This window comes from Oncorhynchus nerka, linkage group LG13, assembly GCF_034236695.1.
Source record: "Oncorhynchus nerka isolate Pitt River linkage group LG13, Oner_Uvic_2.0, whole genome shotgun sequence".
Lineage (NCBI taxonomy): Eukaryota > Metazoa > Chordata > Actinopteri > Salmoniformes > Salmonidae > Oncorhynchus > Oncorhynchus nerka.
The window spans coordinates 71826283-71845203 of record NC_088408.1 but is presented as its reverse complement, the minus strand read 5'-3'; the positions used below and the strand labels follow the sequence as shown (position 1 = coordinate 71845203).

Sequence of the window (18921 nt, the reverse complement as noted above, 5' to 3'; positions counted from 1 at the left end):
ACATTGGGTACTATTACTGTAACATTAGGTACTATTCTTGTAACATTAGGTACTAGTCCAGTATTCCTGTAACATTAGGTACTATTCTTGTAACATTAGGTACTAGTCCAGTATTCCTGTAACATTAGGTACTATTCTTGTAACATTAGGTACTAGTCCAGTATTCCTGTAACATTAGGTACTATTCTTGTAACATTGGGTAATAATGTTCTCAAAGAGTTTTGACTATGAGTGTCCTTTAAATTACTCTTACTGCTCTGGGAGCATGTAGAAAAATAGATTTTCAGGATGTGTGTTTTTTTTTGCCACTTGCTTTAGTCAGTGATCTGGGAGTGTGCTGAGTCTTATTGAAGTGTAGTGTTATTGAAGTGTAGTCTTGTGTGCAGTGTGCCACTCCCACACTTGTTCCCCAGTGCTTACCTGCACTGTGTCTGGGTATAGACGGTAGCTTACTTTGGGCTCTACTCATTCCGCATCGCGGAAGTTCAGCTTTACAACGTGATTGAAATTTAAAGGCAATGTTTCCGCTTTAGCAGAGACTGCATTCATTATAAACGCTGCATATGTCGGCTCAATCGGAAATGACCTTTAAAAATGCTTCAGCTTTACAGATTGAATAGAGCCCTCGTCTGTGTGTGTAAGGAAGCCATAGCATTGTCCGAAATCTGTCTACTAACTACTTATTCGTACTACATGCTGTTTTGGACGTATTAATGAAATGCAGTTTATTAAAATGCAGTAAACAACAAATATCAACATACTGGGCTCACCCATCCTGAGATTGCATCATCTAATGTGCAATTGCGTTGATTCCCGCCATTTGTTAATTTGGGTACAGCGCCTCCTCTTATCTCATAATCAGCTGATTATCAGCTCTTGTCCGAAACACTTGCGTGTGGAAAGACGATTCTCTTCATCAAAAGTGTGTAGCAAATTCTACTAGATGCCTAAAAGCCGAAATTAGTACAATATACTGGTATTTAAAGCATACTAGATTTTCAACATTTCACATACTACATAACTTTATATTTTTGCATACCTAAAATGCCTACTATTTACAACGCAAGTATGGGTATTCGGACACAGCCAACATCTTTGCATTTCAATACCTAACAATACCGCTATCTCTTTCTCCTTCCCTCTTCTTCTCTCTTTGTCTCTCTCTGCCTCCTCCCAAAACCCATGCAATGGGAAACTTGCCTGGCCCCTGGAGGGGCAACAGGCGGAACGTAAACACACCTGTCTCTGCCTGCCCTGGCCTCGTGGGGCTGCTGGGCAGAAGGACCCATCAGCAGTCCATCTGAGCCCCGTGGTCGGCACTGCCAAACCTAGCTCCCGGTAGGCCCAGTTGGGCTGACACTCCAGACAGAGCCTGGGGATACTGATAAAGCTGGGCAGGCTGGCTGCTGTGCTGCTGGGAGCATGGAGAGTGGAGGGTGTCAAACAAAGCCAGCCTGTGTCCAGGCTCTCCCGGGGCTCTGCCTGGCTGGACTGGCCTGCCTCTCTCAGGCACAGAGACTGGATCGATCCTCAGCCCATGCAGCCATAGTAGACCACAATGCATCAGTGATACAGTGTGGTAGGACTGTTTTAAGTGGAGTGCAGTGGAGTGGTTGGACCGTTGTAGTGTGTTTTGTCTGTAGTTCGAACATACTACACACATCAATACATTCCTCCTCTTTTCCCCTTCCCCTGGCCTGAACTGTCTCATTGTCATTCTGTCTTCCCATATGGAAAAAATACATTTAAAATATATTCTTAGATAAAAATTTTAGGGTACATGTGAAATATAACAAATTGGCCAAAAACATTATTTAAAAAAAAGTATTTACATTTTTGCATTGTTACTTCGCTAATAGTGAAATGATAGTGTTTCACAATATTACTTACCCGCCAGTGTTGTGATTGGCTGTGATATTCACTGATATTCACTTGATTTCTCTTACCGGAGCAGCATCTGTTGTCAAACTGAGAAAGTTGTTCTGACTTTGTGGCTGTGTTTTCTAGTGGAAATCGCTCTGTCATTTCCTTGTTGCAGAAATTCTACACTGTTCGCTCAATTTCAGGTTATGTGAGAAAACAAGCACTGATTTTCAACCTCCCCAAGTCTCTGCACACTCCACTGGCTTCCAGTTGAAGCATGCATCCACTACAAGACCATGGTGCTTACCTAGGGAACAGCAAGAGGAACTGCCCCACCCCTACCTTCAGGCTATGCTCAAACCCTACACTCCAACCTGAGCACTCCGTCCTGCCACCTCTGGTCCTTTGGCCCTCCAACCCCTATGGGAGGGAAGCTCCTGCTCAGCCCAGTCCAAGCTCTTCTCTGTCCTGGAAACCCAATAGTGGAATCAGCTTCGCCCTGTAGCTAGGACAGCAGAATCCCTGCCCATCTTCTGAAAACATCTGAATCCCAACCTCTTCAAACAGTATCTTAAATAATCCTCCTCCTCACCAAAAAACATACACATACACACTTAACCAGCACTTTCACTTAAATAATCCTCCTCCTCACCAACAAACATACATATACACCCTTAACCAGCACTTTCACTTGACCCCAGATGGTGGACCAAATCAAAAGTTACTTTATTTATATTTTTTATGAGCATGGTCTTATTTTTGGGAGGAATGAATACACCCCTGATCACACACAAACACAGTTCACTTTCATAGCAACCATAATAAAAACAGCAAGATAATTTAGCTTGTTGTGTAATTATTTTTCTCATAATTACTGTGTAAGTCTATGGAAGGGCGTGAGAACCATGAGCCTCCTAGGTTTTGTATTGAAGTTAAAGTTACAATGGAAGAGATTGTACTGAGGTTATTCCACCCTGCTCAGATGGGGGAGGAACAGAAGGAGAAAATGGCTTCACTGACCAGCACTGACATTTATCCATCAGGAATAGTACCCAATGCAGAGAGCCTCACACTGAGCTGTCCTTTTGTCTTTTACTACATGGAGAATGAGATGCTCTCTGGTTTTACAGGAAACAGTCAAAACAATCAAAAGGCTGTGTTGATGGTGGATACTTCCTGATGTGGAATTAAGAGATCTGGCCTGGACCCAAATTCCTCACTCACATCAATTAATGAACCAAGCCCTCTCACTAATGAGGCTAGCACTGGGCTCACACATCAAATCTTGGCTCAGCACACACACACATACATGCAGACATATATACATACACACATGCACACACACATATACAGTACACATACTGAAATGCACAAACACCCACACACACACACACACACACAAATGTTCTCCGTCCTTATTCAAACCAGTGCAATAAAACTCAAGAGGGGGAGAGTTAATTAGTTGGGACAGGAGGGAGTCTCTCCATTAGACTTAAGTTCATGAACCTTCACTCTGCCAGTAGATCAATGACCTGTTTCATATCAAACCACGGTGGACAATCACACTGTAACCTTCTCTGATCTACTCGGGAGACATCATTAGCTGATCTCAGGCTACATCATCTATTTGTTTTGGATTCCAGAGGTCTCCTTACATTTCAAATGTTGATGTAGCATTTGAACTCAATGAACCTTTACTCTTGATAGTGCGTAAATGATGTAGGCTATACCATTTCTAACAAGCATTGAGCTTATTATTTCATCATCGCTATGCAAACTAGACTGATTTCCGCAAACAAGTTTTGTTTAGGTAATAAAATGAAAACATTAATTTGAACTACTTTTGGGTACCTTGTTAACATTACAACATGAAATCCATGTCTTAAGCATTGCTACGTTTTGGAAATGGCAAAGATCTGCTTGACACATTAAAGTTACTTACCTTACAGATCACGAAGTCAGCTAATTTCCAACTCATTCATATGCAAATAGGTTTGATTCATACACTGGCTCGTCTGGCTGTCTTGTTTTAATTTTAACCTGCCTTTCCCTTATCTACACTGAAATAATATCATTTCACTAGTCCTCTACTATGATTTTTTTAAAGTATATCTCACATAGCTCATTAGTACACCCTTGTGGTTGAATATATATGTATCTATTGTAGGTCCTAGGATACAACAATGAATAATGTGGAGCAAATAAATACCATCAAAGGATACCTTACAATAATGAACACCTTGTGAAACAGCTGTGAAAACCAACCTGGCAATATTTAAGATTTTAATACATAAATTTGTATCATTTTTGGTACAGTTTGTTATTAATTTATTTTCACAGATTTTGTTGTACACTCACATGGCAATCATAGATTGAAGAGGGAGACTGCAAAGTTCAGGCACTGCTGCTCTCTTTGTTCTGAGTGTTTGCAGTGCTAGTGTTTTTGGTTAATCTGTGTATCTCACATATTATGTGCCCAGTATTATAGAGCAAAAAACTTTATTAGCGGATAATGACAACAACAGTAGCTGTAGATGATGTAATGAAAAGTTGGAGGGTGGTTAGTAATGGAGGACATCAGGTGGATCCATGTCTGGGTGTTGGGCAGAACCCCTAGGTCCTGGAGAACAGGAGCCGAGTTAAAGGGAACAGGTTGGGAGACAGAGACGGTAACAGCCAAACACACAGATTACATTTTACTGTGAGAAAATTTGATGTATTCGTGCAGTGTTATAAATGGGAGATATGTATTTTCAACACTTTCGGAAGGTATAGCCTACCTCAAGGGATACCTCTTGGGCTTGGACAGTCGATGGCCCTAATGTCATTTGGAGAGGTAAATTGAAGTGGTACATTTTTAAAAGCTCAGCATAACTACTATTTCTTGCTTTCTCAAATGTCAACCAAAGCTTAACATACTTTGTCTATTGGGCTTCACTGAAGTGAGGGACGTCAGTGCTTTTTGTGGTCCACCGTCCAACTGCTCCAACTGTAGAAAATTGTTGGCTTCCACCGATGTAACCCAAGGAAGACAAAGAGTAAACTATCAGAGTTAGGGAAACTCTTCAGGTTATTTTGTGTCAAATACAAATAGTTATTATCTGAGATTTTTTATATTCACTAACAGATGGTGACCCCAGCTGGGAGCGAAAGAGCAGCAAGGTTTCCCAGGTCTCGCCTTCCTTTATTCCTTCTTCCAAACCAAGTCATTTGCCAGGATCTCGTAGCACTTGGTCCCCTTCTTGATTCTGCTCCGGTACCTTTCCTTCAGTTTTCCTGGGCCTTGTCCATGTTCAGTCTCATCTGGATTGACAAAAGGAACAAATGCAATTATATTTCAAATTTCAAATATCTATTGGAGGGTCAGAAAAGAAATTAACAGCGGACATTTTTACCTGGTGAAAAACCTCCACATCCTTCTCAGTCCGTGCCTGAAGGTGGTCCTCAAAGGAATTCTGATCTGGTTTGACGACTTCCACCACATCAAGTGGGGTTTCAGTGATCAGTGATTATACAAAAATAGCAATAGACAAACAACGACACTAAGTCAATCACACATTTGAAAGACTACTAAATATGCAATAATTGTATATACAATTGCATTGTTTATCTCAGTCAACAACTGTGGTTCCCGTCCGTACTATGTGGAGGCCTGGATGCTGCTGTTGGGTGCAAAGAAAATGACCTTCAGGTTGTTCTCCCACCATTCCTGGTACCAATTAAGGGACTTGCCCATGGCAGTGTTGAGGGTCTGGTTGGTCAGTTCATCAAACCTGGAAGAGGGGCTAGGAAAGTGATATCTATTGATAATGTAAGATATTGAAATATGTCTGATTATGTACCATGGGAAAACAAAAACAAATTGTAAAAAATAAATAAAACAGACCATTGGTGACAGAATATAACCCATAACATCCGTACCTTGTTCCAGCATTCATGACCTTGGTCACTCAAGATGATCTCAGGAGAATCGTGCGTGTTGAAGATGTCTACCATCACCTTGAAGGTGGCCTCACCAGTCTCGTCCTTGATGGGTATTATACAAAACGAAAATCTATGTTTGGTTCCAAGCTCCCTTTTTATGGGTTTACAGAAGGGACTTTAGATTTAAGCACACACTCTTCCTTTACTGACCTTAATGGGTATCGCCTCCACCCACTTGGTAAAGTGATTGGTCGCCGTCAGACACCAGCTGTTGCCATTCCTGGATTTCATGAAGGGCCCGATGAAGTCCAACCCAAACATTTAAAGTTTTAGAGAGAAGATGACTTTATTCTTACCCGTATCTGTGTCATACAGTATGCATATTTTCATACGCACTGTACACTATAATATTGAACTCTGCTGTGGTCAAATAAAGCAACCATTACAAAACAACTTATCAGGGCAAACATTTTATTGGGACATTTACCGATCCTGTGCCACGGTGAAAGACCTTTGATGGGCTTCAACTCCGGCGCCAGTCTTCACCCTCTCAAACTTCTGGCAGGCTAGACAAGCAAAAAGTGACAACTTTAAACATTGTGTGCTCTCTGATATGACATTTATTGAGATCATAATAATTTCAGATAAAATAGAATGAGATTGATAAAGAAAAGGTTCTTGACTTGCCTAGCTGTTCACCTCTTTGACAATTCCCCGTCAGAAGAAGCGTAGGTTGGGCCTCCTGAGTGGCACGGTGGTCTAAGGCACTGCATCTCAGTGCTAGCTGTGCCACTCTGGGTTCGAGTCCAGGTTCTGTCGCAGGCGGCAGTGACCGGGAGACCCATGGGGCAGTACACAATTGGCCCAGCGTTGTCCAGGTTAGGAGAGGATTTGGCCGGTAGGGATGTCCTTGTCCCACCGTGCACTAGTGACTCCTGTGGTGGGCCTGGCGCAGTGCACGCTGACATGGTTGCCAGTAGTATGGTGTTTCCTTTGACGCAATAGTGTGTCTGGCTTCCAGGTTAAGTGGGCATTGTGTCAAAAAGCATTGCGGCTTGGTTGGGTTGTGTTTCAGAGGATGCACAGCTCTCAACTTTCGCCTCTCCCGAGTCCGTACGGGAGTTGCAGTGATGAGACAAGACTGTAACTACCAATTGGATACCATGAATTTGGGGAGAAAAAGGGGTAAAAAAAAAAAGCAAGGAGCAAAGGTTGCTTTTTGCAATCATGCACTTCACTCAGAAATGGCCTCCTTCTCCTCCTTAGTAAAAAAAAATCACCCTCCTGTGTGGCTGGGTTGGGTTGTGTGAGGGACATGCATAACAATTTGGGAGAAAAGAGTTGTTGAAATAAGTCTAAATACATTTACACTAATGTTTTTCTCTCTCTGTTTCTCTCTCTCCATCTCTTGCTCTGTCTGTCTTCCACTCTCTTCCCACCTCATAGTGCTTCGCCTGGATGGAAAGATAAAAGAAAATCTCCCAGAGGGATGCCATTGAAGTGCAAGCTACATACAAACAGAAAGCTACAGTAACAGTTACAGTAGCTAGCTAGCTAGCTAACGTTAGCTAAATAAAACTGTAGCTGGCAAGCTGACCAGGCAGGCTGAGGTAAATAAGTACAGTAGCAATGTCAATCTAAAATCAGCTTAAATGATTTCTTCATATATAACAACATTTACTTATATAAAAACAACTATATGGTAAAGAAAGAGTGTTCTCTTTCCTGTCTTTTCGGTCCTCTGAAGCAGCAGGTAGTCAGAAGGTTGGCATTGTCAAAAACACTGTCCTTGGAGAGCAATTCTGAGGCAGACCGAGCGAGAGTTTATTCGGTGAAATAGAACTAGAACAACCACATCCTCCTTCCTTCGCAACCGCTACAAGGTAAAATAGAGCCAAGCAACCAGCATAGCAACGGATGCTTTTGATTCATTTCGTAATCTGGTCAGAATTTTGTAAATTCTAGCAACAGCCCTACTAACAGAAGCTAGAACACATCAAATCCCATTGTGACGCAGGGGGGGGGGACTTTTTGGCAGTGGACACTATTTGGCATGACAGGCCCACTCCTCAACCGATAGTCTCATCTCTAGCGCTCCTCTCCTTCCTTTGTTCCCGGCCTGCACACCACATCACACTGCAACACACCATCATGTCCAGGTCTGCCCTCTAGGGAACATAGCCTGGCAGGAGCCTTGTTTTCATAGCACAGATTTTTTTAGTTTCTTCTTCTACTTGGGTTTTTGTCTGTACTGGTGCTGGCTAATTACCGGTGCATTCTCCTCCTGCCAACCACGTGCGGCCATCGAGCACCCACCACCCCCTTTCTCCTCTCCCTCTTCCTGACTCCTCACTGCTAGCTCAGGGAGTATGGCATACAGTGGTGGAGAGAGCTGGGGTACAGATGTGTATTAATAAAGTGGTGAAGGGCAGGGGGTGACTCACAGATAGAGAAAGAGAGGGAGGAAGAAGGAGAGAAAGTAACATCAGGGAAGGTGAAAAGAAAGCAGGATGCTATTTGCATGCAGAGAGAAACCACCAATGCCTGTTTCTCTCTCTCTCTCTCTCTCTCTCTCTCTCTCTCTCTCTCTCTCTCTCTCTCTTTCTGCTTGCACTTTCTGACTTTCCTTTGCTTGCTTGCTCTTCCCTCCCTCTCCCTTCCCTCTCTCCCTCCTCTTTCTCCTTGCCTCTATCCTTCGCTCTCCGGCTTTCTGCCACTGCTGATTTGAATAATTCAGCACAAGCCGGTATTCTCCAGGGGCCCATTGTCTGTGCACGGGAGGAGAATGAGAGAGAGAGAAAGGGACAGAGAGAATAAAAGGAGAAAGGCAGGGAGGTGTGAGTGGTGGTGGTGGGGGGGGGGGGGGGGGGGTTCCTGCCTACCTACTCACCTTGCTGCGGTGTAAATCAGTCCTAATGAGGCAGTGGAGGAATACCCAAGCCCAGCGACGGACTGCGGACCCCATCTGCACACACACACAAACACACCACTTCCATAACCTCCGGGAGTGTGTGCTCCAGCTAACAACCTTTGTGTAGTCACCTCTAAGTTCAATGCCATCCAACTGGAACAGGCGTATCGGCATGGAGAGCAGTGGTCTGTAATGACAGAGCACACATACCCACAAACAATCTATGACACACGTAATCTATCATGTAATATAATCAACTGTAATCCAACCAACCCATGATACAATCAATAGCCCATCATTTTCCAACCAAAATGTTTTGTCCACTGAGTGCAATTTCTGCCAGAGTGGTAACCGTTAGGGCCTACGGGCTGTGGATTGTGAGCTGTGGGCTTTGGTTCTATAGTGTGGGGGTCTAACCTCCTATATGTCTGGAAAGGCAACGTGGTCTGAGGGCAATTCATATTATTCTGTATTTAAATCTGTGACTCCATTTAGCATGATATGTTACATTATGAATGGAGGACGTATAGTAATTGTACGCCTTTATTAGAGACCAGTTTGCTTGTTGCACAGTAACAACGAATCAGAATTATGGGAAGAATTTACGTTGGTGTTTAGGGGAACCAACGACAAATGTTAAGTGAATTTAAGTAGCAGGTTTTCTAAAACACTACAGTTGTCCCTGACAAGACTACAACATGCAACCTCTGGATTGCTAGACTGTCGCAGATTACCCTCACCCATCCTGTCGGGCCAACCTCCCTACTTTTGTTTCTCTAGACCATTCGAGACCTTGGGACTATAAGGTAAATTGAGTTATTGACATAGCCTTGTTCTGTTCAATGTTCTCTACCTATATAGTACTTTAAATACCCCAATTAATGTTGTTAAATTTGAAATAATAAAATGTAAAAATTGCTGACACCATTCAAACCAACTGAGACTTTAAAGCCAATTACCTCAGAGTTATCTTTTTGCAAATAGAACCTTATAGTCCCAAGCTCTCGCATTATTAGGTATAATACATCTTGGAAGTGCTCAGGAATATGTGAAGTCTGTAGTGGTGCGTGAGTAAAATCACCCGGGAAGCCATAACAAGAGCCATATTACAACCTACTGTATGTGTTGTGATAATTGAGTTTATTTTTGCTCTATCAACAGTTAGATCATGTGCCTTGCCACCATGATATATAGGCCTAAGGCCGAGACAATGAGAAGACACACTGGCAGAATAAATTACTCCACAACTTTGTTTCATCACAAAACCGGAGAGCAACATCAGTCCACACAGCATATTGCATGTAATGTTTCCATCATTTTCGGACTACTAAACAGCTATTGATTTAGAGTCAGAGAGTTACCACAAGTCACAAAGAAAACAGGAGGAGCTGCCTCCACTATTCCAGCACCATTTCAACTTCAACATTTTAACATAATCAAATCACCTCTGCTTAGTCTAATAGAGTGACAAGTAAAATATACCACAAACAATTTAGTTTATGATTTGGCTGTGTGTGTGTGTGTGTGTGTGTGTGTGTGTGTGTGTGTGTGTGTGTGTGTGTGTGTGCGTGCGTGCGTGCGTGTGCGTGCGTGCGTGCGTGCGTGCGTGCGTGCGTGCGTGCGTGCGTGCGTGCGTGCGTGCGTGTGTGTGTGTGTGCGCGTGCTTTCATGCATTTGCAATGCCATCCTCCTCCGTTTCATGTTAACAAAACAGTCTATGACTCTGTCATGCAGTACACACTTTTGGTTTTTGTTGTCCTAAGCTTCCTGGCTAAAATGCTTGTTCACTAGCCTAACTTCCTTTCATGGGCAACTATAAGCCAGCTAGTTAACATTACACTACTACATCTAGCTACATATTGAACTTCCATCCTCTCAGGCCAGGGTACAATGTATGCATTTATGGTTGGATCAGAATCTCCATCATAATCATTGGCCAGTATGGAGAATTAAGTGAAAACGACAAGTCCAAATCCCTATCTCCATCCATTGGCTATAATTTTATACGCTTTTTATCAAGGGAGGCCAAATGCTCGCTGGCTTCCCTTGCATTCAATGCTATGGGCGGCAACAATGTTATTCTCTTTTTGACCAGATAGCATCAGATAGAAGGGCACTGTTTTGCTCGCTTGAATGCTTTCTCTAGTGAGATACATTCAGCCTCTTGAGAATTGAAGGAAAATGATCAAACACAGAGAGACGAAAGATATTGTATGTTTTTTTCTTTGTAAATGTTTTGGTGAAAACTGGTTTCCCTTGGCATCCATGAATACACGCCACTGCGTTTAGTATATTTCGTGTTGCTCTGACGCCAGGCTGGGAGAGGAGACTACACTGTGAAGGCACAGGCCATACATTGACGAATTATTCAACTGTTCCAGAAATACTTCATCAGTTCCAGACATCACAACACTATCTATCGCCGGAAAGACCGAGAACCAAGACTGCTGAGTGCATAATAAAAAGACAATCTCTCTCATTCTCTCTTTCTTTCTTTTTTCTCTTTCTCTCTCTCTGCTTGACATTTTTCTGTTGTTCTCCAAGTTTAAGTGTGTTTATGTTTTCACTTCTGACATGCATCCCCAACCACCAATTCCCCAGTTATAACCCGGAAGAGGGAAACTGTACAGCTTCTATATCTTTAGGATTATTTTGTGGGGACAGAAAAAATGCCCCTCTTCACAAGCCCCCCCTCCATTCCCTATTGGTGATTTATTCCTATTTATATCTACACCTTCATGAATATGGACCAATGAAGACGCTTTGTACTGTCTAGTGACTTCAGTCAAGTACTGCTCTCTTAGGAGATGACATACTAGACCGTCAGAAGTAAGGTTTTTTATGCATAGAAGGATTAGAAGAAAAAAAGACAAGCACATAATGTCTAGACATCAAAGGAATGATGCAAATGTTGTGAAAGGGCTTTCTGTGGGATGTTTTATGATTGAACAAGATAACTGTCAGGCATTTGGGTATAAAATATACATGTAAACGCTTGGGGGACGTGTGTTGGAGATTTTTCGACAATAAACCAAGCATTGATAATTACGTCTATTAATAAATACAGTTGTATTTATAGCTTCTTGTTTTGGGTGAGAATCCCACACCTCTCCAGTAAAAAAAAAATCAATGATCCTGGTGGATTTGATATGATTATTTGTCTTTACAGAGTATGGTTCATTTTTGCACCCCTGCGACAAAACATTTAATATTGCAATAATGAAATATTGTAAAACCTTTGCTGGATTGTTCATGGGAGAAAACAGGGAGGCATTTGGTGCAGTGTACTGTAGGAAAATTAGCATAATAAACCAGGTTTATAAAATGAACTTAGGAAAGACTTGTAGAACCTGTGCTTTAGGGGCATCAAAGCTGCTCTTCTCCTTCCTCAGGACGTCTTCTTTTTTCTATCTGTCCCTCACTGTAGCGCTAGCTTTTCCAGAGACCTTTCCCCTCCTCCCTCCTGTTAACAAGTCAACATCAGAAGGTGTGTTTCAGTTTGGTCACATACTATATTTCACATTAGCAAGCCATACATGATGAATGAACCCACATGAGGATAATGGTAAAATAATCAGCTTTAGGTATTTGGCCAATGAATCTTACTGTATCCTGGGACTGAGCGGATAGCAGGAGGGAGTGAGGGAGAGAAAGAGAGATGGCAGCATTCCCTCCCCCATATGCTCCCCTAAACACAACAAATGCAACATAACCAACCTAACGGGTCACAGCTCCTGCAGCTCTGTCGCACGTTCGGTATGTACATAGTCAATAACGGTATAGATAGATCTATAGCTTATCTCCTGGCAGAAGTACTATAGACTACTTTATCCATGACCTCATCCCAGAGACTCTCAGAGAGTTCACAGTCAGCCCACTGACACCCCAATCAGATCACAGATAAATCACAGTCTACTTGAACAGAGCAATACTCAATCATGAGGCATCAAAGCCAAAGGAAATGAATAATATTAAGAAATGCTATAAATGGAAGGAAAGTAGTGTGGAAACCTACCAAAAAACAATTAGGCAATAACAAATTCAATCCATTTAGACAAATACCTGGACAAAACGTTTCACTGTAATAGTGAAGGTGTAAACTTGGCAGTAGGAAACCTAAAAAGCATATTTGACATCTCAGCTTCCCTATCAATTTTTTTTTTTGTGAATCAGACAACCTAAGAAAACCTACAGACACAGAAAACCTGAGCCTACGCCAATCACTAAAACAATACAGAAATACTCTACAGAGAAAAAAGGAACAGTACATCAGAAATCAGCTCAATGTAATTGAAGAATCCATAGAATCTAACCACTTCTGGGAAAATTGGAAAACACTAAACACCAACAACACAAAGAGTAATCTTTCCAAAATTGAGAGGTATTGATAAACCACTTATCCAATATTTTTGGTACTAAGCAAATGTCAAATTGGCTTTTTACCAAATTACCATACAACAGACCACGTATTCAGCCTGCACATCCTAATTGACAAACAAACAAACCAAAACAAAGGCAAAGTCTTCTCATGCGTTGATTTAAAAAAAGCTTTTGACTCAATTTAACATGAGGGTCTGCCATACAAATTGATGGAAAGCGGTGTTGGGGGAAAAACAAACAACAAGTATGCAGTTAAAATTGGCCAAAAAAAACACACAGAATATTTTGCACAGATTCTGTCAGACCTGGACACTGTCAGTAAATCTCAGTAAGACAAAAAATAATGGTGTTCCAAAAAGGTCCGGTTGCCAGGACCACAAATACAAATTCAATCTAGATACTGTTCCCCGAGAGCACACAAAAAACGATACATACTTCGGCCTAAACAGCGTCACAAGTAACTTCCACAAAGCTGTGAACGATCTGAGAGACAAGGCAAGAAGGGCCTTCCACGCCATCAAAAGGAACATCAAATTTGACATACCAATTTGGATCTGACAAAAAATACTTGAATCAGTTCTAGAACCCATTGCCATTTATGGTTGAGAGGTCTGGGGTCTGCTCACCAACCAAGAATTCACAAAATGGGACAAACACCAAATTGAGACTCTACATGCAGAATTCTGCAAAAAATATCCTCAGTGTACAACGTAAAACACCAACCAATGCATGCGGAGCAGAAGTAGGACGATACCTGCTAAAAGAGACGTTAAATTCTACAACCAACTAAAAGGAAGTGATTCCCAAACCTTCCATAACAAAGCCATCACCTACAGAGAGATGAACCTAGAGAAGAGACCCTGGTCCTGGAAGCTGGTCTAAGCAAGCCGGTGCTGGAAGCAGGTCAAAGCAAGCTGGTCCTGGAGCTCTATTCACAAACACAAAAAGACCCTGAAGAGTCCCAGGACAGCAATAGAATTAGACCCAACCAAATCATAAGAAAACAAAAAGATAATTATTTCCAATTTGTAAAGTAATTAACAAAAAAAACAGAGCAAACTAGAATGCTATTTGGCCTTAAACAGAGAGTACACTGTGACAGAAGGAAAACTTTGACTATGTACAGACTCAGTGAGCATAGCCTTGCTATTGAGAGAGGCTGCTGTATGCAGACTTGGCTCTCAAGGAAAGACAGGCTATGTGCACACTGCCCACAAAATGAGGTGGATACTGAGATGCACTTCCTAACTTCCTACCAAATGTATGACCAAATTAGAGACACATATTTCCCTCAGATTACACAGACTCACAAAGAATTTGAAAACAAATCAAATGTTGATAAAATCCTATATCTATTGGATGAAATACCACAGTGTGCAATCACAGCAGCAGGATGTGTGACCTGTTGCCACAAGAAAAGGGCAACCAGTGAAGCACAAACACCACTGTAAATACAACACATATTTTTGTTTATATATTTTCCCTTTCTATTTTAACTATTTGCACATCGTTACAACAGTGTAAATATCCATAATATGACATTTGAAATGTCTCTATCCCTTTGGAACTTTTGTGAGTGTAATGTTTACTGTTATTTTTATTGTTAATTTTATCTATTTCCTATGCCAATAAAGCCCTTTCAATTGAATTGAATAGAGAGAGAGAGAGAGAGAGAGAGGGGAGAGAGAGAGAGAGGAGGGAGGGAGGTAGGGAGGTAGGGAGGGAGGGAGGGAGGGAGGGAGGGAGGGAGGGAGGGAGGGAGGGAGGGAGGGAGGGAGGGATCAGGAGGAATGTATGAGGGTGGGCGGCCCTTTGCCAGTAACTCTGTCCAGGAGAGGATTGTTCAATGTTTACACTCTATGAAGACAAAGTCATAAACTAAGATTAATTGGCTCCACATGTTGATAAACTCTTGACCCCCTCCTTTTTGTCTGGGGGGTCACCTTTTGCAAACCGGCTCTGCCAAGAACATATACTGGGGTAACACAGACTATGCATGACAAATTGGACCATTTCATTATTTTGTGAAATAATGTAAAATAATGAGAAATGTTGGGAGAAGTGAGATTTGGTGAGTTCATTTGTTGGCGTCCTACAGATTGATTATATATGTTGTGATTTTCCTTATGGCAATTATAGAGATCAGTTTTCTGCTGCTGCCCACCATTACTGATGCAATCTGTGTGGTCAGCACTATGAGGTCTTGGACACAGTCCAAAAGAAAGAAAGAAAGAAAGAAAGAAAGAAAGAAAGAAAGAAAGAAAGAAAGAAAGAAAGAAAGAAAGAAAGAAGGAGAAAAAGAAAGAAAGAAAGAAATAATGAAAATGTCTCAACATCTGCCTTGCAGCTGGGAGGATTTTGGAGAGAGAAAGAGACACCAGGAGAACAAGGAATTAAACATAAAGGGAAGGGGGACCTCAGGGACAGAGGAGACAAAATGGCAGGGCTGGAACAAAATGGCAGGGCTGGAACAAAATGGCAGAGGTGAGGGAACACTAGCGCATTTACCTGCTAAAGTCAGACAGGTTGAATACACCATGCCATTGGCACACCCATAGCTACAGAGAGGTCAATAGTGGTAGCCAGGCTGGGTGTTTTAGCTTGCTGGAAGCAGCAAGTACCCCTTCCTTTCCTTTGACTTGGCTAGTTGGCTGTGTGGCTGGCTGTGTGGGGGGCCCAGCCGTCACTCCTACAGGGCCTGACAGTAATCAGGAGGAGAAGTGAGTGCTGAGGAAGGGTCAACAGTAACAAACTCTGCTCTTCATTTAGGCCAGATTAAGCAGATTGCTTATTGCCAATGACATAATTTAGATGAATGGTGGTTGTAATCCATCAAACGGTTGTGTGTGTGTGTGTGTGTGTGTGTGTGTGTGTGTGTGTGTGTGTGTGTGTGTGTGTGTGTGTGTGTGTGTGTGTGTGTGTGTGTGTGTGTGTGCGTGTGCGTGTGCGTGTGTGTGTGTGGAGGGAGGGTGGGTGGGTGGGTGGTAGGTAGGTAGGTTGGAGTGGAGAGAGAGGGGACCCAGGGAGTAAAACCCTCTCAGTGCCTGGCTGCTAGTAGAAATCCCATTACCCTACACCTGTTAACAACCCCATTCCTGCAGTGTGAACAGTAAATTGATCACTTTATCGGAGAGAGGAAACAGGGTGGAAGAGAGAGGAAGGGAAAAATAGTCAAATAGAGAGAGGGTTATTCTGATTTGAGTGTTGGAGGGACAAGCCCCTCTGGACATGATGGATGAGCTAGGGCTCTGGGGAGACAGGTCACCACGACACAGATCACCACCACAACAGTCACTGCCTAACACTGGGGCAACAGGGACATCTAGTGGTGGAGCCAGGAGCATGCAGGACCTACTACATGTGAGTAGCGAATGACAGGGGTAAGACAGGAACAAACTAATGCCTCTGTGTCAACTTCAACCTGGTCCTGGATAAATCACATCTTGAGAAGCCAATGTCTACAGTTACTGTGACTGCTTTGGAGAATAATAGCCCTTGACCCCATGTGTCACAGGTTCTTAAGCATTTCATTAATGAACACCTAAAGCATTTTATCTATTCAAAACAATGCCAACAACCTTTACGTATGTGCAGTGCCACTTTACAGTCAATGACAGGCAGTACTTCAGTTCTCCACAACAGCCTAAAGTATATTGTAGTAGTACATATAAAATAATAATTTGCTCCAGACATGTAACAGAGATCAGTGTAAATATGCTGCTGGAAGATATTGTAGAATGTTCTGAGTTTATTTCTATCCCCTTGCTGAAACAGGCCCCGTGACTGAATACCAAGAGCAATGTGTTAGCACTTACAATTAAGAGGAGCCAAATATGCACTGTGTGATTACTTTAATGTGAGCTTCATCTGCACACACAGAGCTGTTGGAATTAGTCATGGTTTTATGGATGCTAGTGGGACTTTTTCATCAAAAGTACCAAGTCTCAGTTGAAGCATATGATTATGTGAACCTGTACATTCTAGTGTGGAACTAGTGTGAAACTCCAGATAAAATACTGACAGCCAGATAAGGTGTTCCTGCCTTTGATTGGTAATTGCATTTGTAGAGATTAGGCCCAAACTGATTCATTTCATATTAACTTATAAATAACTATACCACCACACTTTATTTTTCCATGTGGAAAATGCATATCTTTCTCCAGTTCTATTTTTTTTAACCCGTCTCCAAGGAAACCGTTTCCCTCCACACAGCCATATGGGAGCATGAAGGTACGGAAGCACATATCATTGGACAATCCTTTCATTGGACTCTCCTCTCCCTATCATCTCACCTGGCAACAAACAACCTTTCTTCTTGTCACGTGGTTAGTCCTCATCTCCCAAGATGCGACGCAATACATACTTCTACACTTCATCGGCATCATAGAATAGTTTTTCTAGAGTCCTCCCTCCTTCCCTTTCCACTCGGAACATTGTGTCTCTAACGAGTCACGTCCATCTAGCAATTATTATGAAATTAAAGCTATTTTCCATTGCCAGTGTTTGCCCCAGTAATAACCGCGGTGAGATAGGCTTCATTCATTTAGCATTTTAGTTCAGCTCAATTCCGGTCGCATTAGGCAGAGGGGCAAAATCAGAGTGTCACTCAGATATTCCGCTTAATGGTTTGGTGAAGGCCTGGGATTTCTTTCCCTTCCTTTCGCGATCCTCCTAAACCTATCTCCCTGCCAATTACGCCTTTTAATCTATATGTAGATAATGGTGTCCAGGACCTCCTGTTGAAATGTCAGGTGTGAAGAGGTTATTAGCTAACTTTTAATTACTGTCCATCATTCAGCGCCATGCCTGATAGATAGGGCCTCTCTGCCTGTCCGCTTATCTAGTCTCTATGTTGGCTGGAGGCGGGGGTTAAGGTGACCATTTAAAAAGCACTGTGACTCTGAATTAATATCACAATTTTAATATCACAAAAGGACTGGGGTGTGGAGAAATGAGACAGGGGGAGGAGGGGGACGTCAGACAATGTAAAATAAAACCATTTTACCATTTGACAGATTGTGTCAAATGGTAAAATGGAGAATATGAGGGGAGAGAGAGAGCGAGAGAGACAGAAAGAGAGAGAGAGAGAGAGAGAGAGAGAGAGAGAGAGAGAGAGAGAGAGAGAGAGAGAGAGAAGGAAAGTAGGAAGGAAGGACATGAAAGAAAAATAAGACGAAAGAAAATAATTGTAGGGGTTGGCTCTGGAGCAGCATCTTTAGCCACAGGTGCAGTTTTTTTCATTCGTTTTTTAATGTAATCTTTATTTAACTAGGCAAGTCAGTTAACCCTCCTGTTGTGTTCCGGTCGAATTGGACCGACAAGTTTTCTCTCTGAAAAATGTAGTTCATTTAATCTGATTTTCATAAGGTTCCATGACTTTGTCCACACAGGGCATCTGAACACACAAAATACAAATGGATGATTTTCATTACATTTTGGGTGTTTTATTTAACTTTAGTACACCTGTGGTGTTCCAGGTCAAAAATGACCGGTCATTAGAAATGATTGGGTGAGACTACAATTAGTGCATAAAATTAAGTTCAGGCACATGCCCATTCATCAGATAGACACACTTCCTCTCCCAGACACCACATGCATGTGTGTTTGAGCACCTTTCCCCAACAGAGTCTTTCCCTCACGGGAACCACACCTGTTGGCATTCTCACAAACAATTGCAACATTGTTTCAATAATATATAGAACATTTCTCACAGCTCTGGTATATAAAGCTTTCTTGAGGCCTTGCTCACAATTCATTCTGTGGCAGCACAATGGCCAAACAATATACTGTATATGAGGCTCTTGATCATATCTTAAAAATTACACTGGTGAGGAGGAAAGAGG

General features: G+C 42.2%; 1 long non-coding RNA gene across 4 annotated transcripts; it reads right to left on the bottom strand.

Moving 5' to 3' along the window:
- Nucleotides 1-4117: 4117 nt before the first annotated feature.
- On the bottom strand, nt 4118-7654 carry LOC115144944 (uncharacterized). 4 transcript variants are annotated; one of them, XR_003865887.2, is made up of 9 exons: nt 6475-7654; nt 6275-6353; nt 5998-6067; nt 5785-5889; nt 5259-5636; nt 4989-5166; nt 4783-4869; nt 4644-4681; nt 4118-4483 (listed from the first exon to the last, which is right to left on the bottom strand). It is a non-coding gene; the product is annotated as an uncharacterized LOC115144944 (long non-coding RNA). The 4 variants fall into 4 exon arrangements; XR_003865886.2 differs by having other exon boundaries at nt 4783-5166; nt 5259-5335; nt 5505-5636; nt 6475-7650; XR_003865885.2 differs by having other exon boundaries at nt 4783-5166; nt 5259-5648.
- Between the last annotated feature and the right edge of the window lie 11267 nt (nt 7655-18921).